The sequence below is a fragment of the Pan troglodytes genome, chromosome 3, assembly GCF_028858775.2.
Source record: "Pan troglodytes isolate AG18354 chromosome 3, NHGRI_mPanTro3-v2.0_pri, whole genome shotgun sequence".
Taxonomy (NCBI): domain Eukaryota; kingdom Metazoa; phylum Chordata; class Mammalia; order Primates; family Hominidae; genus Pan; species Pan troglodytes.
The window spans coordinates 186,183,050-186,196,695 of NC_072401.2; the positions used below are offsets into that span (position 1 = coordinate 186,183,050).

Below are 13,646 nucleotides of genomic sequence, written 5' to 3' on the forward strand. Positions count from 1 at the left end.
ACTTTGACCACATTACCCAATCTGTTTTTCTGTGCCTAGTTAAATTTTATCTTTTCTCAGTTCGAGTGTTTCAAAACTAATTTTGCACCGAGACATTTACTTTAGTGTGTTTTATAACAGAGTGAACTCTGCTAAAAAGATTTCCATTTAATGGACTCTCCCAGTTGACCTATTCTACCCATAACCTCAATAATATATCTGACTAGTGCCACTGGCGCATGGAGGCTTTTCTCCAATATGCCAACTTCCTTTTTCTTCCATCGGTTGAGATGTTAGTTTTCCAGAGTTAGTTGTTGTCTTAAAACCCACTGGCACCATTTGTACTTACTGTTAACATGTAATTTAATTAAGCTGTATGCAAGACAAGGAACTATGAGTTCAAAACAAGAGACTTGCTGTTTCAATGATAATCATTGAGTGCTTTGAGGAAAGGCAAGAAAGCTAAGTGGCTGAGAAATGCTGTTTAATTAGACTATACAAAGAATGCTTTTCAAATACATTAAAGTTTTCAATCCATTTTAAAGAAACAGACACTGGAAAATTGGAGATGATACATATGGGGGTGATTTATGCAAGAAAGACTTCATAGGGCCAGGTGTGGTGGCTCATGCCTGTAATCCAGCACTTTGAGAAGCCGAAGGGGGCGGATCACCTGAGGCCAGGAGTTCGAGATCAGCCTGGCCAACATGGTGAAACTCCATCTCTGCTAAAAATACCAAAAAAAAATTAGCTGGACACACACACACACAAATTAGCTGGGTGTCGTGGCACATGCCTGTAATCCCAGCTACTCGGGAAGCTGAGGCAGGAGAATCACTTGAACCCGGGTGGCAGAGGTTGGGGTGAGCCGAGATCACACCACTGCACTCTAGCCTGGGCAACAAGAGCGAAACTCCGTCTCAAAAAAAAAAAAAAAAAAAAAAAAAAGACTACATAGAAATGAGGTCAGCAGATCTATACAAAGAGAAAACACCTTGGCTCTACCTATAAAAGATTGATAAATGAGTGTATTTTTATTTTCAGTTACAATGTTTAACATTTGTTTCTATTTCTCAACTCTCCATTTTTACTAACTTTTGTAATTATACAACTACCTACTAATGTAAATCACATCAGTTAAGAGAGCTTCTGCTGTATTCTTTGACATAACTGAAAATAATCTTCAGGAATTTAGAAATTAGGATTGAAGTTCCCCCTGGATTAGGCAGTGAAGCTGATTACTCTATTGGATGATTTGCTTAGTTTTTGATTCTGTAGTTGACTTTGCAGAATTTTTTTCAACGGTAAATTCTAAGTTAACAAATTTTTTAAAAATCCAATCCTACTTTTTCAAATCCTGAGACACTATCACACCTCCTTAAAAGAGCATCAGTGATAGAAATGGATTCATTAATAAACTGAGAGACCATCTGAATTCAGATGAAACACTAGCTTTATTTCCATAATGCACCAATTATTAAATACATGAAGTTTCATTTCAAGGGCCTGAGCTTTAAACCTACTGCAGATTAGGCCATTAAGAGGGGCTGATGGGTTCCATATGCATGAAGACCCACTGAAATTGACCAAACTGAGACAGATATTAAGCAGCCAGTAAACCTCACCAGCAGTCTCTTAAAAATGCAAACCAAAACGGCAGCAGAAAAATGCCATGTTTTTCCTATCAGATGAACAAACTTTTAAAAGAATATAATGTTTGTATTGGTTAGGATGTGGAGAAATGGATAGAGTAGAAAGGTGTATTGGTATTACTTTAAAGGGGATTTGGCATGATATTAAAATTATAAATACTCTTCAAGTTAAAAATTCTTCTTCTTGTTATTTATCCTAGAGAAACGCTTGTACGTGGGCACAAAGAGTCATGTAAAAGGACATTCATTGCTTCGTAATTGCAATCATGAAAGATCAAAACCAATCTAAAAATCAGCAACAGGAGAACAATGACATAAATTGTGACTTATTTATAGCATGAAATATGTTGCAGCAGTTAAAGAGAACAAGTTAAATCTAATATGAAAGGCTGTCAAGGACATACAATTTAGTGAGTGGGGGAGGAGTAAACTACGGCATAGAAATACATCATATGATATGGTTTATGTATGAACAAAAATATTAATGCATAAAATGCACTGAAAAGGGTCTGGAAGGATCTACCTGAAACTAGTAACAGTGTCTACCTCCAGAGGGAAAGACTGGGATTGAGGCGGTGGTCAAGATGGATTTTGCTTATCTTACTGTTTTAACTGAAAGTGTGTTCATGTATTACTCATACATTTAAAAATATATATATAATAAAAAGCATTAGGAAAAAAAGCCAAAGTTCTCAAACAGGTTAAACACAAAAGAAAAAATATAAATGGCAAAAGAAAAAGTGAGAAAAAGTTCCAAAAATATTTTTGAAGAAAATTTTTCAAGGATTATTAATAGCTCTCTCCTTGGATGATGAAACTATGAATGATTTTTTTTAACTTCTCTTTCTACTCTTCCATATTTTTTAAGTTTTCTATAGTGGAAACACATATAAGAAATGTTTAAAAGGCTAAGAAATGGCTGGTAAATCCTAACTAGCATGTTGTCACCTTTAAATCTTACTCTGACAGAGAGCATATAGTCCATTTGGAGTATGTGGAAATTTCTGATGAAAAATTCCCGTGGAAAAGTGATATTTGAGGTGAGTGGCCCTGTCCTGATGTCATATGACAGACAAACACACTGATGTGTTGGAAACCAATTCTAAAAAATTCTACATTTTAATTATTTTTCTTAAAGCCCTGATTTGTAGTGTTTGCTGATTTCCATAGTGTTATAATTTGAATTGTGTCCTCAAAAAGATATGTTGAAATCTTAACTCCCAGAAGCTCAGAATGTGGCCTTATTTGGAAATAGGGTAATTGCAGATATAATTAGTTAAAATGAGGTCATACTGGAGTGGGATGGGCTCTTAATACAACTAGTGTCCTCATAAGAGGAGGAGAAGAGACACAGACAGACACACCCACCAAGAATGCCACGTGACTCTGGAGGTGGAGATTAGAGCAACGTGTCTGCAAACCAAGGAGTGGCAGGGATTGACGCCGCCATCAGAAGCTAGGAAGAGGTAAAGAAGACTTCTACCCAGGATCTCAGAGGAAACATAGCCCTGCTGACCCCAGTTCCAGATTTCTGGCCTCCAGAACTAGAAGAGAATACATTTCTATTGTTTAAAGCCACACACTTTGTGGTACTTTGCCATGGTAGCCTAGGAAACTAATACACATGGTGTAAATAGAGGTTGAGTATCTCTAATCCAAACATCCAAAATCCAAAATGTTCCAGAATCTGAAACTTTTTGAGTGCCAACATGATACAAGTGGAAAATTTCACACCCACCCTCATGGGATGGGTCGCAGTCAAAATGCAATCAATGCACAATAGCAAACATAGAGAATCAACCTAAGTGTTCATCAGTGGAGGATTGAGTGAAGAAAATGTGGTGTATACTCCATGGAATACTAGTCAGCCATAAAAAAGAATGAAATCATGTCTCTTGCAGCAGCATGGATAGAACTGGAGGCTGCTATCTTAAGTGAAATATAACAGAAACAGAAAGTCAAGTATCACATGTTCTCACTTCTAAGTGTGAGCTAAATAACATGTACACGTGGACATAGAGAGTGGGATAATAGACATCGGAGACTCAAAAAGGTAGGAGGGTGGGCGGGGTGAGAGACAAAGAATCACCTATTAGGGACAACATGCACTCTTCTAGTGAGGGTTTCTCTAAAAGCCCACACTTCACCACTATGCTATATAGCCATGTAAGGTAACTACAGTTGTAGCTCCCAAATCTATAAAAGTAAAAATAATTTTTAAAAAACTTGGTTTCAGGCATGAAATTACTAAAAATATTGCATAAAATGATGCTTGAGTCTCTGTTTAGAAGGTGTACATGAAACATAAAGGAATTTGTGTTTAGACATGGGTACCATCCCAAGATCTCTCATTATGCATAGGCAAATGTTCCAAAGTCCAAAATCCAAGACACTTCTGGTCCCAAGCATCTCAGATAGGGGATGCTCAACCCATCCATCCTGGCCAAGTAACGCGACTCCCCTGAATGCAGGGCTGGGATCCTGCGTCCTCCTGTTCTCATGAGCCAGGGTGTTCCAGCACAGGGCGGAACGGAAGGCTGCTAATCTAAGGCATGGAGAGTTCTGAGTTTGTCCAGAGAAGAATCTGACATAGGTTTGACTGAAAATCTTTGGTGTAGAATTATCATCAATGGACATTGTCCTATTTTGTATGCATTTTACCTTTTAAAGTCTCCATGTTGGGTTCCAGGAATACATTAACCTAATTCAGTTCCAGAGACACAAATGAGATCATGAATGCAAACCTGCCGGATGACTATTCAAATATCAATGACAACATGCAGAAATACAGTTCCAGTTGCACTGTTGAGACGAATTCCCATGTGTATGTACATGGTTTCAGCTGGGAGTTTTAAAGCCACTCAGCATTGAAATAGCCTGGATCAAGACAGACAAACACACAATGAAACTGCACACAAATAGTAGTGTCAGGACACTGTGGTCTTTCTGCTGAACCTCTCATCTGTTTTTTTTTTTTTTTTTTTTTTTTTTTTTTTGAGACGGAGTCTTGCTCTGTTGCCCAGGCTGGAGTGCAATGGCACGATCTCAGCTCACTGCAACCTCCACCTCCCGGGTTCAAGCAATTCTCCTGCCTCAGCCTCCTGAGTAGCTGGGACTACAGGTGTGTGCCACCACGCCCGGCTAATTTTTGTATTTTTAGTAGAAACGGGGTTTCACCGCATTAGCCAGGATGGTCTTGATCTCCTGACCTCATGATCTGCCTGCCTTGGCCTCCCAAAGCGCTGGGATTACAGGCATGAGCCACCACGCTCAGCCAATGAACCTCTCCTCTTGTTTCCATCCACCAGATAGGTATTGGGCTTTGAAGTCAGTCAGACCTGGGTTCAAATTCTAGTTCTGCCACTTACAGTCTATGTAGCTTGGGACAAACTGCTTAAACTCTAAAGCCTCAGTTTCCCCATCTGTGTAAAGGTGTTAAGAAGACTTAACTCAAAGGGCAATTATGAGGATTGACAGCGTTGACACAATACCTGGCATATGATGAACACTCAATAGACAGTAATCAAGCTATGCTGGCCACTCCCTATGTGGAGTTTTGAATCAGGAGGCTGAGTGCAGAGTGCAGAGTGCAGAGTCCAGTAGCAGAGTCCTCTTGGCCAGGTCCGACTGCGGAGACGGCAGAGGAGCGAAGGAGGTGCTGTGTACCCCAGGTCCCAGCTGTGTGCACCTTGAACTGGGGGAACTCCCGCCTCCTTTCTGTCTGGCATGAACTCTGCTTCCTCCCAAGGAGTTTGAGGCCTGAATTCAACCATGGTTTATTCACCCCTGGCCAAAGCAAACGTTCAGTGTTGAGAGGAAGCAACAAATGTGAAAGATCAAGACAGAATACAGAGCATTTCTGAGGAAGTCTGTCGCGCCCACTGTTTTGACAGGCTCTGGAAGCCCAGCTTTGCCTAGCCCAGGGCAAGTACAGTACTCTAGGAAGTAGTACTCGGGTGGGGCTGTTGGTAGCCGGGGGTGGTCATCTGATTACCAGGGAAATGCAGAGTTTATTTTATCTAATTACCAGGGAACTGCCTGAGAGATTTCATCTGTCATAATTCTAAACGATGCTGAGAAGACTTTATCTTTACAGTTTCCAGTGTAAAGGCCAGAGGATGCTGGTTGTTGGGAGTGGTGAGGGGGACATAAGCGTACATTATTCAGTTCTATCTGATTTTGTATACACTTGAAAATCCCCTTAATAAAAAGCAGCACCAAAGCCAGGAGCAATGGTGTGCACCTGTGGTCCCAGCTACTCGGGTGTCTGAGTGGGGAGGATGGCTTGAGCCCAGGAATTCCAGACCAGCCTGGGCAACATAATGAGACCCACCTCTAAAAAACCAGCAACGAACAAAAAACAGAAAAACCAAAACAAAATTTTTTTTTTTTTTTTTTTTTTTTGAGACGGAGTCTGGCTCTGTCGCCCAGGCTGGAGTGCAGTGGCGCGATCTCGGCTCACTGCAAGCTCCGCCTCCCGGGCTCGCGCCATTCTCCTGCCTCAGCCTCCCGAGTAGCTGGGATTACAGGTGCCCGCCACCATGCCCGGCTAATTTTTTGTATTTTTAGTAGGGACCGGGTTTCACCGTGTTAGCCAGGATGGTCTCGATCTCCTGACCTCATGATCCGCCCGCCTCGGCCTCCCAAAGTGCTGGGATTACAGGCGTGAGCCACCGCGCCCGGCCCCAAAACAAATAATTTTAAAAGAAACAAAAATTTAAAAAACAACTAACAACCAGGAATAACCCTCTCCTTTGAGAACCCCAATACCACCTCACAATACACATAATCATGAGAATCTGTATTAAGGGTGTTTCTCACCCTTAATACAGGAAGTTGCCATACAAAAGGAAGTATGCAGACGTCGCTCTGTGTCTCTTAAAGTTCCAACGTTTCCTTACTCATAAATGACAAAGAGTGCTCTTCAGATTGACACATCAGGTTGCAGCTCTTCTCTGCTTGAAATCCCTCTGTAGCTTTTCAAGGTAGTGTCCCCTCCTTCGAAGGGAACAGCAGCTCCTTTGTGACCAGGATCCAGCACACGTTTCGTCTCCCATTTGTACTCTCCGCCTCTTGTGTGCTGGTCTTCTCCCTCCAGCTCCAGGGAATGATGTGCGTTTTCCGGGCATTTGCCTTCTGCCTCTCTTTCCTGGATCCAGGCTGTTTCCACTTCCTCCCCTCCCCACTCCCACGCCCCTGCCCATCACCTACTCATCCTGCAAGTCTGACCTGAAGCCCTGCCTCTTGTGCAAGATCTCCGGACCCGCAGCAGAGACCTCCCTCCATGCTCCTGTTGCAGGACTTTCCCTTAGTTCAGCTGCAAGATCTCCGGACCCTCAGCAGACCTCCTTCCCTGTTCCTGTTACAGGACTTTCCCTTAGTTCAGCCAACCACGGGGTCCTTGTCCGTCCCACGGCCACGAAAATGTAGGCTTGCAGACGGTTTGAAGGGTGAGTAAAGCAGGGTTTTACTGGGTGAAAAGGAAAAAAGGGAGGAAAAGGGACCCTCTGCGAAGCCAGAGTCCCTGCTCGTGCCCTTCCTGTCTGCCAATTTGAATCCTAGATTCCACCCAGAAAGAGGTGGGGCCGGGCTCCTCCCCAGTGAAAGGGCGTGAACTTGCCAGAGGGTCCACCCCGGTGCACAGGCCGGTTGGAGATTGCTGTCTCACTCCCATTGTACATAGTCATTACCTCTCATTGTTTCTATTTTTTCCCTCCGAGAGAGGTGAGCCTCTTAAATGCAGGAGTGATTTTATCTTTTTGTCTTCCCAGTGCATGGCACATAGTTGATTTTTTTTGTTTGTTTTTTTGTTTTCTTGGGTTTTTTTTTCTGAGACAGGGTCCAGCTCTGTCGCCCAGGCTGGAGTGCAGTGGCGCAATCTCGGTTCACTGCAGCCTTCACCTCCAGGCTCAAGCGATCCTCCCACCTCAGCCTCCCAAGTAGCTGGGACTACAGGCATGCACCACCGCACTTGGCTAATTTTTGTATTTTTAGTAGAGATGGCTTTAGTAGAGATGGGCTTTCGCCATGTTGCTCAGGCTGGTCTTGAACTCCTGAGCTTGAGTGATCCACCTGTCTCAGACTCCAAAACTGCTGAGATTACAGATGTGAGCCACCGCACCCAGCCAAAAACACAAATAAGTGTATTAATAGTGTGAGGCATTGCAAAATATTGCTGAGAATACAGTTCACTAGTATCATCATCATAGAGCACAAAACAAATTCTGATATTATTAAGAATATCAGCCAGGTGCAGTGGCTCACGCCTGTAATCCCAGTACTTTGGGAGGCTGAGGCAGGCAGATCACCATGTCGAGAGAGAGACCATCCTGGCCAACATGGTGAAACCCCGTCTCCACTAAAAATACAAAAATTAGCTGGGTGTGGTGGCACACACCTGTAATTCCAGCTACTCGGGAGGCTGAGGCAAGAGAATTACAGCCGGGCACGGTGGCTCACGCCTGTAATCACAACACTTTGGGAGGCTGAGGCAGGCAAATCACGAGGTCAGGAGTTCGAGACCAGCCTGGCCAACATGGTGAAACTCTGTCTCTACTAAAAATACACAAATTAAATGGGTGTGGTGGCGGGAGCCTGTAATCCCAGCTACTTGGGAGGCTGAGCAAGGGGAACCATTTGAGCCCAGGAGGTAGAGGTTGCATTGAGCCGAGGTGACAGGGTGAGACTCCATCTCAAAAAAAAAAAAAAAAAAAGAATAGTAGCTCTAACACATACATAGAAAACTCATTCTATTAGAAAGTAAATTATACTAATATTATTGACAATCACTTTTATAGCTGTCATTGTAAACTCAAAGACAAGAAATAAATTCATCACCAGAAAACATAAAACAAGTACTTAGCCTTATTGTTGAGTTGCCTTTTACTGAATGGTACCTCAGTTCTTGGGATAAAGTTTGAAACAGCAACTGGAAGGACAGCTTTAACTTGAAAACGGTTTTATTTTTAGAGTTGTCATGTTACAAAAGCTCTTCTCACATAGCTAAGCTGTTGGAGAGAGACCAGGTTTTGTGAAAGTTTTTCATTAAGTGTTTCATGTTATCCTCACTGTAACCCCAAACAATGGCAAATGCTTCATAAGCCACTGTAATGCCGATTCAGCTGATAAATTAATAAAATTCTCCTTCTTTAAAGTCCTAAGCCAGAAAACACTTGTTAACATTTTTAACAGGAATGAATGAAGATGGATGGACCACCCAAAGATTCTCCTATCCCAGGGTAATCTTCAAAGACAAAACATCAATTTCACTGTGTTTTTTGCTTACCCAGGTCAAGAGTTACCAATACCAAGACATCAAACTGCACAGAGATTGGACCTAGAGCAGCAGGAGGTAGTATATAAAACACCAATACTAGAGGGAATTAGGAGAGGGAGCAGAAAAATGATTCATCTGTATCACGTGTGGTCTGCAAGTTGCAGGGTGTAGAATGTAGCTTGTGGATAGAGGAAGAGTATTAGAAAAAATTAATGCTCATTCAAGTTTATTTTATGAACTAGCCAAAAAGTCACACATGGATACTCACAGTAGGTAGAATAATCAGAGCAGAAATAGCACTTTTGGCACATAGTTATTGGGATTGAGGGAGAATTCATTTTAGCTTTAATTTTAAAATAGCTTTAATTACTTTTATTTTAATTCTTCTAAAGCTTTTAATTTTAAAAAAGCTTTTAATTTTTTTTGTGGCAAAACATACATAGCATAAAATTTGCCATTTTAACCATTTCTAGGTGCATAGTTCAGCGTCACTAAATACAATCACCTGATTGTACAACCGTCACCACCATCCATCATCTCTAGAGCTTTTTCCTTTTCAACTTCCCAAACTGAAACTCTGTACCCATTAAACAATAGCTCTTCGTTACTCTATCCTCCCAGTACCTGGGAACCATCATTCTACTTCTGGTTTCTATGAAAATGACATTCTAGATATCTCATATAAGTGGAATCATGCAGTGTTTTTTGTATCCAGCTTCTTTCACTTAGCCTTATGTCAAGGCTCATCCATATCGTAGCACGTGTCAGAATGTCTCTTTTTAAGGCTAAGTAATATTCCACTGTATGTCTGTACCACATTTTGTTTATCCATTCCTCTGTCAATGAATGCTTCCACGTTTTGGCTATCATGAACAATGCTGCTATGCAAACAAATTTGCAAATATCTGTTGAAGTCCCTGCTTTCAATTCTTATGGGTTTAAACCCAGAAGTGGACTTGATGACTCACAGGGTAATTCTATGTTCCAATTTTTTTAGGAGCCACTGTGCTCTTTTCCACCATCACTATACCACTGTAGAGTCCACCAGCAGTGCACAGGAGTTCCGATTTGGCTACATCCTCACCAAAATGTATATTTCCTGGTTTTTTGATAATTGCCATCTTAATGGGTATGAAGTGGCATCTTATTGTGGTTTTGATTTCCTTAGTAATCAGTGATGTTGAGCATCTTTTATGTGCTTGATGGCCATTTGTATATCTTCTTTGGGAAAATGTCTATGTAAGTCCTTTGAATATTTTTTAATTGGTTGTTTATTTATTGTTAAGTTGTAGGAATTCTTTATATATTCTGGATATTGATCCCTTATCAAATATATTATTTGAAATATTTCCTTCCATTCTGCAGGTTGTCCTTTGATTGCACAAAAGTTTTAAATTTTGATGAAGTCCAGTTTACTTATCTTTTTCTTTTGTTGCCCATGCTTTTGGTGTCAGAAAGCTTTTAGCTTATAATTTTAAATATATCATGTTTCCTGCCTCATATGTACCACTGGACAACGTCCCTTTTATGTGCTCAGCTTCTGTCAGAGGTCCATGTATTTTGAAGTGGAGAACAAAGATAATTGCAAAATTGGCATGGAGAACTAAGGTAATTATGAAAGTTCCAGACACAAAGAGAGAAGGTTCAGTATGCCAGCAGTTCTCTACCAATCCATCCTGGAAGTCTTCTTTTAGGACTGCCTAAATAATGCAGGGGATGAGTGCAAGACACACAAGTGTTCCAGAAGCATGTAAACAAGATACCGAGAAGAGGATACAATAAAATAAGACGAGATAGGAATATTAGGAAAGCCCTTGTTCAGAAGGTTGCCTACAGAGGCAAAAGGGAGAGTTTCATTTTGCTGAGGGAAACAGGGTGGTAAGAACCCTCACGGGGAAGACCTCTGTTTACCCTGACACAGAGAGAAGGTGTAAAATAACTTAATGGAAGACCATTAGGCTGAGATAGCTCCTATGGCCTGGGTTCCTACACAGACAAAATGAAACAAGCTTAGCCCATCACAAGTGTCCGGCTGAATATTACCTGTGTAATGAGAGGCCTTCCACCAGGATGGTTCAAATAATGCAACTGCCCAAATTTTCACCAAATAGTTTCTCTACTCCTACATTCACCCTATAAAAGCCTTCCCTACAAACACCACCAGTGCATCCTCCAACCAATTTCAGTTTGGCGCTGCCTGATCCATGAATCTCTGTCTGTTCAAATAAACTCTTTAAAATTCTAATATGCTTAAGTTTATCCTTTAAAAAAAAATGAGATGGGATCTTCCTATGTTGCCCAGTCTGGTCTTGAACCCCTGAGCTTGAGGGATCATCCCATCTCAGCCTCCTGAGTAGCTGGGACTACAGAAATGTGCCCCCACACTCAGATTACATTTATCTTTAAACAAGAGTTTGACCCCTTTCTGAAATTTATTTATGTTAAGACATGAACCCTAGTGATATTGCAGGCTCATTTTAGACCATCAGACAGTTTGGTCTCTGGACCACTATTTGCCCTTTGTGACCTGATCTCCTAAGAAATTCAAGTGTAATTCAACTTAGTTTACCCTCTGCTGATCAGGGGAGGTTGCTCTGGGTGCAAGTTCAAGACAGGCACTCATGCCTTCCTACCAACTCCTCTGGAGATTCAACAGGGCAAATCTTGCTCTCTTGGGGCCTAGGACAGAGCAAGGCCTCCTCCTGGGGCTGAATCACTGAATTTCTTCCCAGCCCTGTGCCCTCCCTATATGAAGACACGGATGCTGGGTAGACAGTCACCAAAGACATGTCTCCCCTAGTGTCTGGACCCTTCACTGTATATCTCCTGGTCATTTCTGCTGACCAGACTACCCCCTCCCTGTGCTGACCTTGGAGAAGTGAAGCCTGCTCCCAAGGTACCTAGACTTTTTGCTGCTTTACAATCACACAGTTTCACCTGGGATAGGAGATGGCAGGAAAATCATCAGTGATTTCTGTTCCCCTCCGAGGGTCTCTAGATAATTTGATCATTGCCTCCCAAGGCTTTATTACCTGGCCAGTCTCCTGGAGAGATGAGAAATATTTCCACTGAGGACAGGATGCACTGCCTGACATGAGCTTATTGCAAGTTAAGTCTCCAACGTGGTTCAGAAGGGCCATCTGCCTTCTGCTCAGATCTGCTGCTCATGGCTTGAGTGCTCCTGACAGGTACACAAGTCTTCCACTCCAAAGCCCAGACCAGGAGAGGGGTGGCTTCACCAGTGGAGGGCGCCAGGCTCTGTGATGAGCCGGAAACTGGAATGCGGCCACCTGGGCAGAAGTGGAGGTGATGGAGATACTGAGTGGCAGGGAGAGTGAGACCCTTGGTATGAAGAGCATTCATCATGGTACTTAAGTGACGACACCTGGAAGCCATGAAATTCACTAAAATCAATCTGTTGTAGATCACCAGTGATTTAAAATTGTGTAATTTGATTTTTGTTTTTTCCTTCTAGCAAAACTTCCTTGTAGCCAGCATGGTGGGAACTGAGGGAGGTGGTACCAGCCTAGTAAACCATGCAAGTTTCTAGTTGAGAGTTTTGGCCAAATTTCCATAAATTAGCCACATGAGCCTTTACAGAGGGCCAAAATCCAAACCTCTGACCTGTCGTCTCCTGACCCTGCTTTTAACCCCATATCTCTCCCACCTGTTTCTTTCCCACAGCTCCTCTATTCTATAAAAATTCAACTGGGGTCTGTTTTTCTTTAATCAGAGTCAAGCCCTCCGGAGAAGGCAAAAATAAAGCATGAGAAGGGAGAAGAGCATGAAGGTTAGCTGTATGGTTACGACAAAAAGCAAACAAACAACAACAAAAATAATAAATCACATTGCCTGCAAGTGAGTCTACCAGGAATTTTTGCTGCATTTACAATATTTTTAGGAAGGAAAAAAATAAGTACAGTACTATGATTTTTATTTTACAGATAGAAAACCTAAGATGTATAAGTTTTTCCCCAAAGTCACACTGTTAAAAACAAATCGAACAGTATAATATTAGGTATTTTGGGCAAGAATGTGGAGAATAAACAAACTGTTCATGGAACTTGAGTCTTCTGACTTCCAGATCAGATTCCGTTAAAAACACTATTACATAGTCCTCAGTCTTTGTGTCAAAATGGAGATGCACTGGCCTGGGCAACATAAGAAGACTCTGTCTCTACAAAAAAACAGTTTTTTTAATTAGCCAGACGTGGTGGTGGCCAGGCTGGTCTTAAACTCCTGAGCTCAAGGGATCCTCCTGCCTCAGCCTCCTGAGTAGCTGGGACTACAGACATGTGCCTCCACATCCAGCTTACATTTATCTTTAAACAAGGGTTTGACCCCTTTCTGAAATTTACTTGAGTTAAGACATGAACCGTAAGTGATACTGCAGGCTCATTTTAGACCGTCGGGCACTCTGGTCTCAGAAGCCTGGGAGGTCAAGGTTGCAGTGAGCCATGATCATGCCACTACACTCCAGCCTGGGCAACAGAGTGAGACCCTGTCTCAAAAAAAAAAAAAAAAAAGTAGATGAGTCTGAATACACTAATTGCTAATCTGTGCTGTAGGCAGGTTTCTGACTGATTCATCTTTGAAAATCTTATCTACTTGTTTAAGTCAGTTGGTTTCCCCGAAACATGATACTGGTTGCCTAATACCTACAGTTGCTATTCAATATCTTTTTCTTTTTTTTTTCTCAAGAGATAGCAGAGAAAATGACCTTAGCATTTTAGGGTGGG

The 13,646-nt window shown here is 41.9% G+C and overlaps 1 long non-coding RNA gene across 1 annotated transcript; it reads right to left on the minus strand.

Moving 5' to 3' along the window:
- Positions 1-1,414: 1,414 nt before the first annotated feature.
- On the minus strand, positions 1,415-7,184 carry LOC134809942 (uncharacterized). Its single transcript, XR_010156776.1, has 3 exons — positions 6,453-7,184; positions 5,123-5,417; positions 1,415-4,508 (listed from the first exon to the last, which is right to left on the minus strand). It is a non-coding gene; the product is annotated as an uncharacterized LOC134809942 (long non-coding RNA).
- Positions 7,185-13,646: the final 6,462 nt, after the last annotated feature.